Genomic DNA, 13,727 nt, shown 5'->3' with positions numbered 1-13,727 from the left:
ATAGTAAGTCCCTTTCTATAACACAAACTATAAAAGTAAGCCTCTTTCTATAACACAAACTATATTGCTGGTTCTCTTTTCTCTGGAAAACCCTAGTGGATACACAGGGGTATCAGTAGTTATACTTCTGTCAGATTTCTGGAGCCTCCAACTTGAGGTAAGGTGTCAGTTTTCACTTTATTTCTCTGTTTAAGGACACTCTTTGGATCTACGTGAAAAAAAAAATGCAAGCATGGAACAGTCATGTCACAGACTTGCATTAGCAGGAATTAAATTATGGATAATTCTTGGAATAGTCCAAGAATTAAGGGAAATTTTGGGATCCTTGGACTGCAAGGAGATGAAGCCAGTAAATTCTAAAGGAAATCAACTCTGAATATTCTTTAGAAGGACTGACACTGAAGCTGAATCTCCAATACTTTGGCCACCTTTTGCGAAGAGCTGACTCATTGGAAAAGACCCTGATGCTGGGAAAGATTGAAGGCAGGAGGAGAAGGGGGCGACAGAGGATGAGATGGTTGGATGGCATCACCGACTCAATGGGCATGAGTTTGAGCAAGCTCCGGGAGTTGGTGAAAGACAGGGAAGCCTGGCGTGCCAGTCTATGGGGTCTCAAAGAGTCAGACTTGACTGAATGACTAAACTAAACTTGGGATCGCCAAGCAGGAGATTCCATGAACTGATATAAACAGGACACTATGATATCAAAAGGAGTTTAGCAAAAATACACAATAGAATCTTGACACTACTATTATGTCATTGCAGACTTCCCCTAGCCTCATGATGTCTTGGATCTCATGAAATCTGGCAGTTGAAGTGAAGTATAAGACAGAACTAAGGTAGTAAACTCAAACACATCTCACTAATGTGAATCCCCAATTGAGTCAGAATTTTACTGATGCAAGTTTTCATGGCCTCTCAAGTAAAACCATCACTGTGTTCAAATGGCACTTTTAACCACAGGCTTGCAGATATTGTATAGGATGTTCATTCATTTATTTATCCATTCAACTAGTTAGCATACATTAAGTATCCAAAGCCTTATGCTGAGTGCTGTGAGAATTAAAAAAAATTCCTTCAATACCCATTTTTTAAGACACTATATAAAATCTAGTTGCTATAAATACAACCAACAGAATGAAAATTTGCAAAGTATTTTTTCTTGATTTAGGAAAATAAACTATCACAGAGTCCAGATAATAATGTATTTAACATCACCCAGATGTGCATCAACAACTCATGATCTGCCTAGGTGCGTGCAATGATGGCAGAACCAGTCATGGTCTTCATTGAACCCCCAAAGTATGAAATACAGTTGGGAAAAAATAGATAGATTGACCTATAGGGATGGTGCTAGGGTAGAGGTGGGCTGAGAACATGGAGAGGAGAGAAACTGGGTCCATCAGTCTTCATGACAAACCCAGAACAAATATGGTATTTGGCCTTTTGTAAGTGCTAAATACAGAATAGGAAATGGGAACCCACTCCAGTATCCTTGCCTAGGATATCCCATGAGCAGAGGAGCCTGGCAGGCTACAGTCCATGGGGTCACAAAGAGCTGGATATGACTGAGGAACAGCTCACACTCACATGCACAGGTGCTAAAGTAATAGATACTAAATGAATGATGAAGAACTGATGCTTTTGAACTGTGGTGTTGGAGAAGACTCTTGAGAGTCCCTTGGATTGCAAGGAGATCCAACCAGTCCATCCGAAAGGAGATCAGTCCTGGGTGTTCATTGGAAGGACTGATACTGAAGCTGAAACTCCAATACTTTGGCCACCTCATGCGAAGAGTTGACTCATTGGAAAAGACCCTGATGCTGGGAGGGATTGGGGGCAGGAGGAGAAGGGGACGACAGAGGATAAGATGGTTGGATGGCATCACCGATTCAATGGACATGAGTTTGAATAAACTCTGGGAGTTGGTTATGGACAGGGAAGCCTGGTGTGCTGCAGTTCATGGGGTCACAAAGAATCGGACATGACTGAGCGACTGAACTGAACTGAAATGAATGAATTGATGAAATCACTGGGATGAGGAGGAACAAGTGCATACAAAATACCTTATAAACTCAAGGGACAGTGAGGCACTAGCTTCCAAGGATGAAGCCAAGCTGAAGAGCAGCCATGCTGTTTATAATTCCTTTCATCATACTCCAGGGACCATGGTATTGCTAAGGAGCCTCAAGCAAGAATAATAAACAGAATCAAAAGTGTCAACTTCATTAAGTGTGTTGGGTTGAATGAAAGAGTAAACCACAAACTAATCAATGCCTATTACATGTAGGGAGTTGAATGAGATTAATATAGGAAGACTTCCTGAAATAGGTGAGTTCTGAGCTGAAATTTTTTTCCTTGGGGACTTGACAAATTGAATCTTACTAATAGTGTTTCATATGCATTTAGATGAATATATACTATACATATATTATATATATTCTATACACACACGACATATATATAAATGAAGCACGTGTACTTCCCAAAGTGTATTCTCAGATATTAAATCAAATAATTCTGTCCTTCTGTGATCCTTATTTTCCTGTCAATCAACTTTGGAGACAGGTCACAGTGGAGTAGAATTCCAATTTGGAATTCCAAAATCCTCAGTTCTGCCCCTTTACAGGAGAGTCTGGGGTGGCTGAACTCTTTTTTGCTTCTTGAGAGCTGCCCATATCCTCTGTGATTGCTGTTCCCAGGATGCTTGTCTTCTAGGCAAGAGATCTAGTCCTCCCTCCTGGAGTTAAAAGCCATTGCTTTTTTAGCATTTAACTGGCATAAACTCCTTACATCCTCCCCCCAGCTTTTTAAAAAACAAACTTTTACTGGGAAACTATGGAGTTTCCCAGAGAACAGCCTGGAAGTATATGAATGCCAGAACCCTTAATTTCCTTCCTAAAAATCTCCTTGGACCATCACCAAACCCTTCTCAGGGCACCATCATTTATCCCTAGGGACCAGAGGCAGTTCATATTTCCTTTCTTTGGCCAAAAGGTTTAGTTCGATCATCCTAGAGGCTCTTGCTATTTCTCCCATGGTATTTGGTATCAAAGATTGCCCTGGTGAGAAGGTCATAAGCGCAAGTCTAGGAGGGAACTGAATCAATCCAGTTCCAGGGCAATCATTGAGAACCAAGGGGTCATCTGGCCCAGTGAGAAGGGACAGAATACAGTTTCTGGATGAACGAATTGGAGTCACCACTAGTGTCAATTAAACTACTGGTTTTTTACCAAAACAAGCCAAGGAAGAACAACACAAGCTCAGCTGGGATGAAGACAAGTGTCTCCCCCACCTGCCCAGTAACATAGAAACCCCAAGGACCGCATGAGACCCAGGCAGAAGGAGAGCAGGCAGAGCCTAGAGCCCCACCTCAGGGGTGTGAAGAGTGGGGAAAGGCTGGTCCTGATGGCCTTGGGATAAGTCATGGCACCTCTGTCCTTTAGTACAAAGTTCTGTGGTTTGTGTGTTGAGGACTCTTACAAGGTCTTTTCGTTGTTTGAAGAAATAAAATGGACCACCTCAAAACAATGGATGCTCCTTGAAGTCCAACAAGGTTAGAACATGGGATTTTGTGACAGTGGAGTTTCTGAGCATCTGAACTGATCATCTCAAAGTGTATTTCAGGATATGTTTGCCCTCTCCCATAAAAAAAGCGATGAAAACTCTTTTCTTGCTGCCAGGTCTTCAAAGTTATAACTAGATTTTTTTCTTTTTGGTTATTTTTTTTTTAATATATCTGAGTGAAAGATACAGAGCTCTAAGCATAGATCTAAATCTGAAAGATTTTTCATCCAAATCATCCCTTCATTTCTTTTTTTTCTTAAATCATATCAGCATTGAGTAATAAAATATTTGACCATATTGGTTTCTTAGCCCTCCAACAGCATCCTGAAATGTTTCTGAGCTCTGAGCAGAGATTTAAGAACTGCTCCCCCTGGTCCCACATGTATCCCATCAAGACTTGGACTAGACAGACAGAAAGAGCATCACCCATGAACATGTTCTAGTCATTCCTTATTTCTTCTCCTCTTCTTATGGCCTACTTCCCTCTTTTACACTCAATATAATTGACAGTGATGACATCCAATTATAGCATTTCCTTCCAAATATATTTGGAGCCCAGAGAAGCAGGTTTCTTTAATTCCCTAATAGAGAATAATAACTTTTATCTAATTTTTGTAATATTGAATAGCAATGTTACACACACACACACACACACACACACACAAACAAGTTTGCCAGATTGTCTCTTGACAAAATACAGGACATGGAGGCTGGAAACCATCCTGTGCTCTGTTCGTTTCCCTCATAGTGATTATATAAATTATCTCCTGGGTCTGGAAACACCAGCCTTTATTTCAAAAGGATAGCTTTCCAAATCCATATGTGGAAGGACGAAGAAAATATTGTCTGTGGGAAACTGTCCAGGAGAATCATCAGCATACAAGATCATTCAGGGCCTGTGGCCCATGTGGATATGCATAGCAAATCTCATTGGCACCTGGACAGCACACATACATCCCAATCACATGGGTCGGTGGGTGTCACTGTGCCCACTGTACTGATAGTGAAACTGAGGGTGTCCTGTATTCAAGTTAACGTAAGCTATTTAGAAATGGAGCTGAAGGGACTCACTCCTGGGCTATATCCTCATTAGCCAAATGGAGCTTGAGTAAGATTACAACCTGGCCTTCCTCTAGAGAAATGTAGCCATTAAGAAATCTTAAACTTGGTTTAAAATAGAGCCTCTTTAACACTGTCCACCACCCTTTACCTTGTGAAGCTAATCTACTGCAAGGGAGCGAAAAAACAAACAACAACAACAAAAAAAAACATGGAAATAGGAAAGAAGGAATTCCCTGTCTTCTGGTCCTTCATGATTCAGTCACAACCTTCAAGCATTACATGTGATGTTTGCTCTGACCTGGTAGATTAATGCCTTCTTCAGCTGCTAATGCAGTGATTTTTATCATTATTATTGTTTTAATTTCAAACAATGGGAGGCAAGGAAGAGAGGGTATTTACTGCAGCGACTCAGTGGAGACGTTTGGGTAAAACTACATTTGTAGTACCATAAACTAGCTTCCCAGTGCCATTTGAAACACTGCCAATTTGCTTATCACTAACATTTCCCTGAAAAACAGAATTTCTTTTCTCTCCTTCTTCCGTCAGCTTGCCAAAAAGCATTATGTTGCCACAGCCAGCTACAGGATGGGATAGGAGAGAAGTGTGCATTAATTGTATTCTGAAGCCTGCCATAAATTTACTGCAGTGACTCTGGATGGAGAGATTAAACAGCGTTCACGAACATTTTCCAAAAAAGTACTCGAGTACACAATAATGGTTTGTGTGGGGCAGCGAGATGACACAGGGGTGACTGTGATTTATGTACGTCTCATGTTGGGTCACCGCTCCTCGAGGGGAGGGGTGGAGTCTTTCTCCTGCACAGCTCTCCGCAGAAGCTTGCTCAGGACTCTGTGTACAGACACGGTCACTGGATGATACCAGATACCAGATGGTTTGATGAGCCAGACTGTGAGCTGGACTGCTTGAGGGACACCCAGAGAACACAGCAAATACTGAGGTCTGAAGAAAGGGACAAGGACTTGACCAGAAAGAGACTGAGACTGTGAGAGAAAATTGCAAACATTAGACTCGAGTTAGACAAATTTGCAGTTACCTCTTGAGCCCAGGTGGTACTAGTGGTAAAGAACTTGCCTACCAGAGACAGAAGAGTCGCAGGTTCGACCCCTGGGGCAATCTCCTGGAGGAGAGCATGGCAACCCACTCCAGTATTCTTGCCTGGAGAATACCATGGACAGAGGAGCTTGGCAGGCTGTGGTCCATAGAGTTGCAAGGAGTCAGACACAACTGAAGCGATTTAGCACACACACAATTTAATGTTCAAACCGAGATACTTTTGAGAGGATAACAGGGCACTGTAGACATTATGCCAGGTCAGCAGGCATAAATTGGAACCATCCTGATAAATTATCATGTGTGATCATCCCAACTGCAATGTTCTTTGGCAAAGGAACGTAATGCTGCAAAGAAAGCATATCCTTGAATTAATGAAACGCTCAGGAAGAGGTACTGTATTAGCCTGCCTCCACAACAAAGTACTGGCTTCCTTCATAGCTCAGTGGATAAGGAATCCACCTGCAACGCAGGAGACCCTGGTTCAATTCCTGGGTTGGGAAGGTCTGCTGGAGAAGTGATAGGCTACCCAATCCAGTATTCTTGGGCTTCCCTTGTGGCTCATCTGGTAAAGAATCTGCCTGCAATACAGGGAGACCTGGGTTCAGTCCCTGGGTTGGGAAGGTCCCCTGGAGACGGGAAAGGCTACCCACTCCAGTATTCTGTCCTGGAGAACTTTATGGACTGTGTAGTCAATGGGGTCACAAAGAGTCAGATGCGACTTTCACATTCATAATGAAGTACTGCAGACCGGGTGGCTTAAACAACAGAAATTTATTTTCTCACAATTTTGGAGAGTGGAAGCCTGAAATCAAAGTATTGGCAGGGTCAGTTTCTTCTGCAGCCTCTCTCCTCGAATTGCAGATGGCCATCTACTTCATGCATCTTCACATGGCCTTTCTTTCATACCTGCCTATGTCCAGATTTCCTCTTCTTAAAAGGATGCCAGTCATATTGGTAGGGCCCATCCTAATGACCTCATTTTGACTTAACTATCTCTTTAAGGATGTATTCACAAACATATCACATTGTAACCTATCAGGGGTTAGAACTTCACCATATGAATTGGGATTTGGAATGTACACAACTCAGTCCACAACCCATTCTGATTCCTAAACAAAACCCAAAGTTTTACAAAAGCAGTTCGTGCTTTCTGAGAATGGCCAGGCTCTTCAAGAGATCAAGAATCCAAAGTTCTGAGATTCACAGACTCACCAGGGAGAGATGATGGGAGGTGTGGTTACACACATGACAGCATACAGATGAAGCAAAATTTCACAATTAAGAGCAAGAGTGATGTTTAAAATATGTAATTGATACACTTTGCTGCTGCTGCTGCTGACAAATCGCTTCAGTCGTGTCCGACCCTGTGCGACCCCATAGACGGCAGCCCACCAGGCTCCCCCGTCCCTGGGATTCTCCAGGCAAGAACACTGGAGTGGGTTGCCATTTCCTTTTCCAATGCATGAAAGTGAAAAGTGAAAGTGAAGTCGTTCAGTCGTGTCCGACTCTTAGAGGCCCCATGGACTGCAGCCCACCAGGCTCCTCCGTCCGTGGGATTTTCCAGGCAAGAGTACTGGAGTGGGATGCCATTGCCTTCTCCATGATATACTATAGGCACGGACAAACTACTATGAATATCAGCCGCCGCAAAGCTGAAGCTGGCCCTGGATGCTATACTTATGTCCAGGGCCAACCGTTAGTGGGAGGGTTATGAGGGAGGCTTACAGGTAGGCTTAGTCCCCAGGCGAAGGCTTGGAGAACTAGGGCAGCAGGGACTCGAGGAAACAGCTGTTTACTCACTAGGTAGAAGTGTTCTAATGTTTTAACAACCAGTGCATACACCTGTGATCACCAACTATCAGCCCCTGTTAGAAGATGAGCGATTTGAGTCTCACCACTTATGAGCGCTGCAGTCTTATCTAATAGCATCACCTCTTTGGGCATGAAGTTTACTGATCTATGCGAAAGCTGCATGTCCACAAGGCTCAGCTACTTGAATACTATAGTCATGTCAGCAGTTTTTCCTTAGGTTTACTGGTGCGCACGCATACACACACATACACACACGCACATGCACACACACACTATCCCACATTCCAAAGAGCACCTTGATATCAATTTCCTTTCACTTTCCTTTCACTTTCTTCCCCCGTTTTCCTTCCTATTGCTCAGAAACTATCTGGGAGTGTCGTAGAGGGCTCTCACACAGTCAGAGCCAAATGCTTCTGGCTGGACATTAGGAAGTTAGCATCTGAAAGTAACCAGTGGATACCTTGAAGTTTTATTTGAGAATAAAAGTCCAGAGAAGTTTTCATGGACCAGGGAAAGTTTTCAATCTCATTCAAGACCCACTTATGTGGATATTTAAGATCTTTTGCATGTGTGCTAAGTTGCTTCAGTCATGTCCAACTCTTTGCAATGCTATGGACTGTAGCTCACTAGGCTCCTCTGTCCATGGGACTCTCCAGGCAAGAATATGAGGTGGGTTGCCATGCTCTCCTCTAGGGGATCGTCCCCACCCAGGAATCAAACCCTCATCTCTTAGGTCACCTGCATTGACAGGTGGGTTCTTTACTACCAGTGCCACTTAGGAAGCCCTCAAGATCTTTCAGTGAGCAACAAATTGTGCATTAGCAGTTTTGCATGTATCTAGATTGAGCAGTGCTCAGTTCCCGGGAATTGGTCCTCTTGTGATCTGGGCACAGGATTTCCCAAATTTAAAAAAGAAACTAGTAAGGGATAGAGAAAGGGGCAAAGTATTAAAGGCAAAGCAGTGGTGAAATGTCAGTAACTCCCTAGCCTGGAAACAACTCATCAAGTAAATATTTTCATTACATCAAATTATGTCTCTCAGAAAATAATGATGGTCTATTCACCCTTTCTACTATAATCCAAAATAACATAAAATGGGCAGGATAAATCATTGCAGGAAAGTATTCCTGAGGTACCAGGGTTCCAGAATGAGATAGCAGAATTTCATAACTTTATAATGTTTAAAATCAGAGCATAGTGTCATCTATGGAGACAGAAAGATAAACAAATGACTTTCAAAGTTCTATTTAACTTTTGATGTAAAGATTAAAATGCATGAAAAATGTATAAAAGCCAAGAATTCCGTGTGAGGTTTTATGGGCAAGAAATTGGTATCAATCTTTAAAAAAATTTTTTTAAAAAACACATTGATTTCCTTCCTGAGATTTATTGTAAAACCATTTGCAGAAAATTCATGGAAAACCCCAGAACAGGAGATCATTTTATGTAGTAAATAACTCCAGCCATAGGTTAAACATGTATCTCACCCCAGCTTGACATAAGGATCGGGAAACCACCCCCCAAGCAAAAAGGATTATGCTGCACTGGAGCTAAACCTCAGAAGAAAATATTGCTGTGAGGGGCTTCATATTTTGTGTCTAATATGGGGGATGGAAAGCAGGGAAGATAATGACCACCAACAGTGTAAGGAAAATGTAACTAAATATGGCAGCTCCGAGAAGACAGATGAGTTATGGAATCCCAAAGCACCCAGATTCACTTTAGAGTTTACAGGTGATGATTCCCTTTGATTCATGGTCGCAGTTCTTAAGGGCAAAAGAACTTAGTTAGCTGGAGAAGGGGATGCAAACAGAAAGAAAGGCTTCTCCAGCTGGGAAAACAAAAGATGTTTGGGATGATGTCGATGAAAGCTTTTTTAAAGTGAGAGGTACGGAGAGAGTGTAAGAGGAAGGCAGCTGGAGTTTTTCCAGATCCGCTAATGATGCATGGTGCTGCTGACAAAGCAGTTCACCCAACCAGTGCAAGAGAGAGCTGCCTGGGGGACCTGCCCTTTCTCTTAGGGTTGGCCCCTAAGAGTCCAGGTTGGGGGAGCCTTCACCACTTGGTTCAGAGAGCTTTTTTCTTTTGCTCTAATTTAAATGCTTACCACTGGGACATACTTAAAGCTTAGCTTATTTTTTTCCCCCTTTTCAGACTTCATTCCCCTTAGCAAGTATTTGGTTTCTAAGATCAGAAATCAACAGGGGAGAGGACGTTAGCCTGGGTTATAAAATGAAATGAAACGCCTTCACTTTTTCATCCACATTTACCGAAATGCTTGGTTCTTTGCTCACAAGACTGAGAAAAACCCAACCTGGGTTTAAAATACTCACCTATTTTGCCCATCCCAGGGACCCAGGAGCCTGTGAGTCTTGGTAATTATGTCTGGTTGGGCCTGTGTGATCTGAAATGCAAAGTACAGTACATGACAACGTAATTCATTTTAGTCTCTTTTTCCATGTTGTTTCTCCAACTGAGGCAAGATGACATGTGCCACAAAGCCATCATCTGTGATGGTCTTAGAATTTATAATTTCAAGTTGCAGATCCCACATCACTTTCTCACCCACTATCACTAAATGACCTCTAATTCCTCCTTACCCAATTTCAACGTGGGGACTTCCTTGTCTCTGGAAGCAGTTCACTCCATCATCAGACTTTACTGTGTGATGGACTCTAAATCTGACAAGGTTCCTTCCAGGTTACAGCAGTAAGGCCAATATGTTCACCTTCTAAACCCACACTGCAGATGCTGCCCTCCTGTCTGTGACCATTATCTATAGCTAAGCTCTTCCCAACCCATGGAGCTCTATAGAGAAACTATTCAGATGTGTTGTTTGCAGTTTGGTTTCATTTCATGATACAACCTTACCTCTAGCACGGCTGATTGAGTTTGGACATTGGGAAGAATGTTCTCAAATGAAGGTCTTTACACATTGAAACAGTTGCTACAGGGAGGAGTGAAATGCAGGGAATGTCCTCAAAATGTCCTTCTGGTATTTAGAACAGAAGTAAATATTTTACCAACTCTAATGCCTTTGTAAGAGTGCTACACAAAGTCACACCTGAGACAAAAGAATGCATTGGCTGCTCTCTCTTCCATGCAGTCAGGTACCTCTCAAATGGTGGCAAGATGGTCCTAGAGACTATTTCATGTCTGGAGTCAGCACACTAAGGCACATGAGCCGAATCTGTTCCATTTCCTGTTTCTGTAAGCCCTGTGAGCTAAGAATGGTGTTTACATCTGTTAACAGCTGAAAAAAACAAAAGAAAGAATATTTGTGACACATAAAAATTAAATTCAAATGTCAATGCCCATAAATAAACACAACTTAAAAGACAACCATGTTCATCATTTACATGTTTTCTGTGGTCAATTTCACATTCAACATTTCAACTTTCAGCACAGTGGAATAGTTGTGTCAGAGAGCATTAGAACTGTAGAAAGCCTAAAATACTTTCTATCTAGCCCTTAATGAAAAATATTTGCTGGCTCTTTCCATCTCAGGCTGCCACAGTGAGTGGAGCCACCACCATGCCCACGAATCTATAGTGTATGGTCGTGCAGAACTGCTCCACCTTCTTGATCAAGAGGAACAAGAAGACTTACAACACCAAAGAGGAACTAAAGAGCCTGTTGATGAAGGTGAAAGAGGAGAGTGAAAAAGCTGGCTTAACGACTCAACATTCAAAAAATGAAAATCATGGCATCCAGTCCTATCGCTTCATGGCAAATAGATGGGGGAAAAGTGGAAACAGTGTTAGACTTAATTTTCTTGGGCTCCAAAATCAATGTGGATGGTGACTGAAAAGCAACGACAAACCTAAATAGTGTATTAAAAAGCAGAGACATCACTTTGCTGACAAAGGTCTGTATAGTCAAAGTTAAGGTTTTTCCAAAAACCAGTAGTAATGTATTGATGTGAGAGCTGAACCATAAATTAAGCTGAGCACCAAAGAATTGATGCTTTCAAACCGTGGTGCTGGAGAAGACTCTTGTGAGTCCCTTGGACTGCAGGGAGATCCAACCAGTCAATCCTAAAGGAAATCAGTCCTGAATATTCACTGGAAGGACTGATGCTGAAGCTGAAACTCCTATACTTTGGCCACCTGATGCGAAGAGCTTACTCATTGGAAAAGACCCTGATACTGGGAAAGATTGAGGGCAGGAGGAGAAGGGGACGGCAGAGGATGAAATGGTTGGATAACATCACTGACTCAAAGGACATGAGTTTGAGCAAACTCTGGGAGAGAGTGAAGGACAGGAAAGCCTGGCCTGCTGCAGTCCATGGGGTCGCAGGGAGTTGAGCACGACTGAGTGACCTGAAGGCCTGCAACTCCTTCCACTACAGTGGGCTCATCCATGGCAAGACTGTGGACATGCAGCCGGCAGCCAATGGCAAAAGGGTCATGATGCTGCCGGAGATCCGGCCAGCACTAATCAGCTACTTCTTGTGTGCGGACCACCATCAGCAAGAATGCCCAGGCCACCTTTAGAAGCATCTGGCACATGGTCTGGAAGAACAAGTACCACCCGGATTTGCACATGGACACCATCCCCAGAGCCAGAGCCATTCTGTGCAACCAGAAGCCTGTGATGGTGAAGAGGAAGTGGACCCACCCCATCAGGAAGCTCCTGAACCATCTATCCCCTCCTCAAAGCAATAAAGCTGTCAGCTGACTTTGCTCAAATAAACAAACAAACAAAAATTTGCTGATGACTGATATATGTCCTTCCCAAGTCTTCCTGATCATGTTCCTTAAACTTAACAGTCTGTTTCTTTGCCTGAATCTGTATCCTCAACTCATTGTTTACAAAGCTTTCTGTACAATGCCCAGCACATGTTATTAAGCAGTAAGTACTGGATAAATGAATATAACCACTAATTTCATTATAAGACAAATGGAATAGCATATAAGAAGCTCAAAAGATGAAAAACCAATGGTACTTCTTGTTACAAACAGTTCAGCACCATTTTTCTTGGTGAATATGCAGTTTGAGCTAAAATATCTACCATTCTCTCTGTATAAGATCTACTGGTTCTAGACTCCCTGGCTTGTAATTACAAAGCAAAATCTTCTAATGCCAATAATAAGACCAACTTCTATACCTTTTAAGTGCAATCTTCTTGATTATAAGCAGCCACTGACTGAAGACTTCAATTAGAGAGGGAGATTTCTTAAACCCTGGGGCAAAAGTTTAGTTCAAAACAACTTGGAAAGTGGTTTAACTCTTTGAGGATCACCTGCTTCCCAGCATACAGCACTCACAGCAAACCCATGATTTTGCACAGTTTAAAGAAAAGAATCATTCTGTGTTTCTTATTGTGTGGCTCCTCCCGCCTGAACACTGTCACCCTGGTTAAAGTGAATATGGAAGAAATGTGGGTAGGGAAGACAGAGTTCAGTTTGCTTGTTTAAGTCTCTTTATTCTATTTCAAAATAGCTGGTCCTGGATTTAGAAGCTGTAGAATCTTCAAAACCTTTTGGAAGAGTGCAGACATAAATTGAAGCTATGCCTACCCAGCAGAGACTGCAAGAGACTGTTATCATACGCCATATCTCAGGAAGAGCCAAGCATTCCTGGATAGAAGCCAGCAAAGCTGGGAAGTAGAATGACAAAAAGGAACCTAGAGAAATTCCATAAACACAATCAAGAAATGTCTCATCTCCCAAATGGAAATATGTATTCTATAGTTTCTACAAATTTTCAAATATTCAGAATGAGAAAATTTGGGCAATCAAGTATAAATTAAAGCAATAAAGCCTCCTTATGCTCATGTATTCAGCCACTTGCTCCTTCTTTCTGTCACCTTCTCTATGAAGCCTTCATTATTTTACTATTTAGCTTAAACCTAGTAAATTCATTATTCTCACAGTTTTTCACACTTGGCTTCCTTTCAACCCCTAAGCATTATGTATTCTTCCTTACTCTTAAGTGTCACACTTCGGCCTCTAGAGGGAGTTCAAGTCCCCAGATCCTCAAGAGGAAGAGTTCTGTTGTGACGTGTGGAGGACCCAGTTCTGTTGGACCCAGGTGTCTGGGATGGAGCCTTTGGTGAGAGGAACCATGAGGTTCAAGGCTCTCCTCCTGCCTGGAATACTCACCAGGATTCCCTCTCCTTTGAGAATCTCCCTGGTCCTCTTAGCCTTTTTTTAAAAAGCTCTAAAAACTGCTTCACTTTTTTCTTCCTCTTTCTGGCTGTATAGCTT

General features: G+C 42.3%; 1 pseudogene; it reads left to right on the top strand.

Moving 5' to 3' along the window:
* The first annotated feature begins 11,049 nt into the window (after positions 1-11,049).
* On the top strand, positions 11,050-12,195 carry LOC122450956 (annotated as a pseudogene).
* Positions 12,196-13,727: the final 1,532 nt, after the last annotated feature.

Source organism: Cervus canadensis, chromosome 12, assembly GCF_019320065.1.
Source record: "Cervus canadensis isolate Bull #8, Minnesota chromosome 12, ASM1932006v1, whole genome shotgun sequence".
Taxonomy (NCBI): domain Eukaryota; kingdom Metazoa; phylum Chordata; class Mammalia; order Artiodactyla; family Cervidae; genus Cervus; species Cervus canadensis.
The sequence above is the reverse complement of the archived record's forward strand: the minus strand, read 5'-3'. Positions and strand labels throughout refer to the sequence as shown.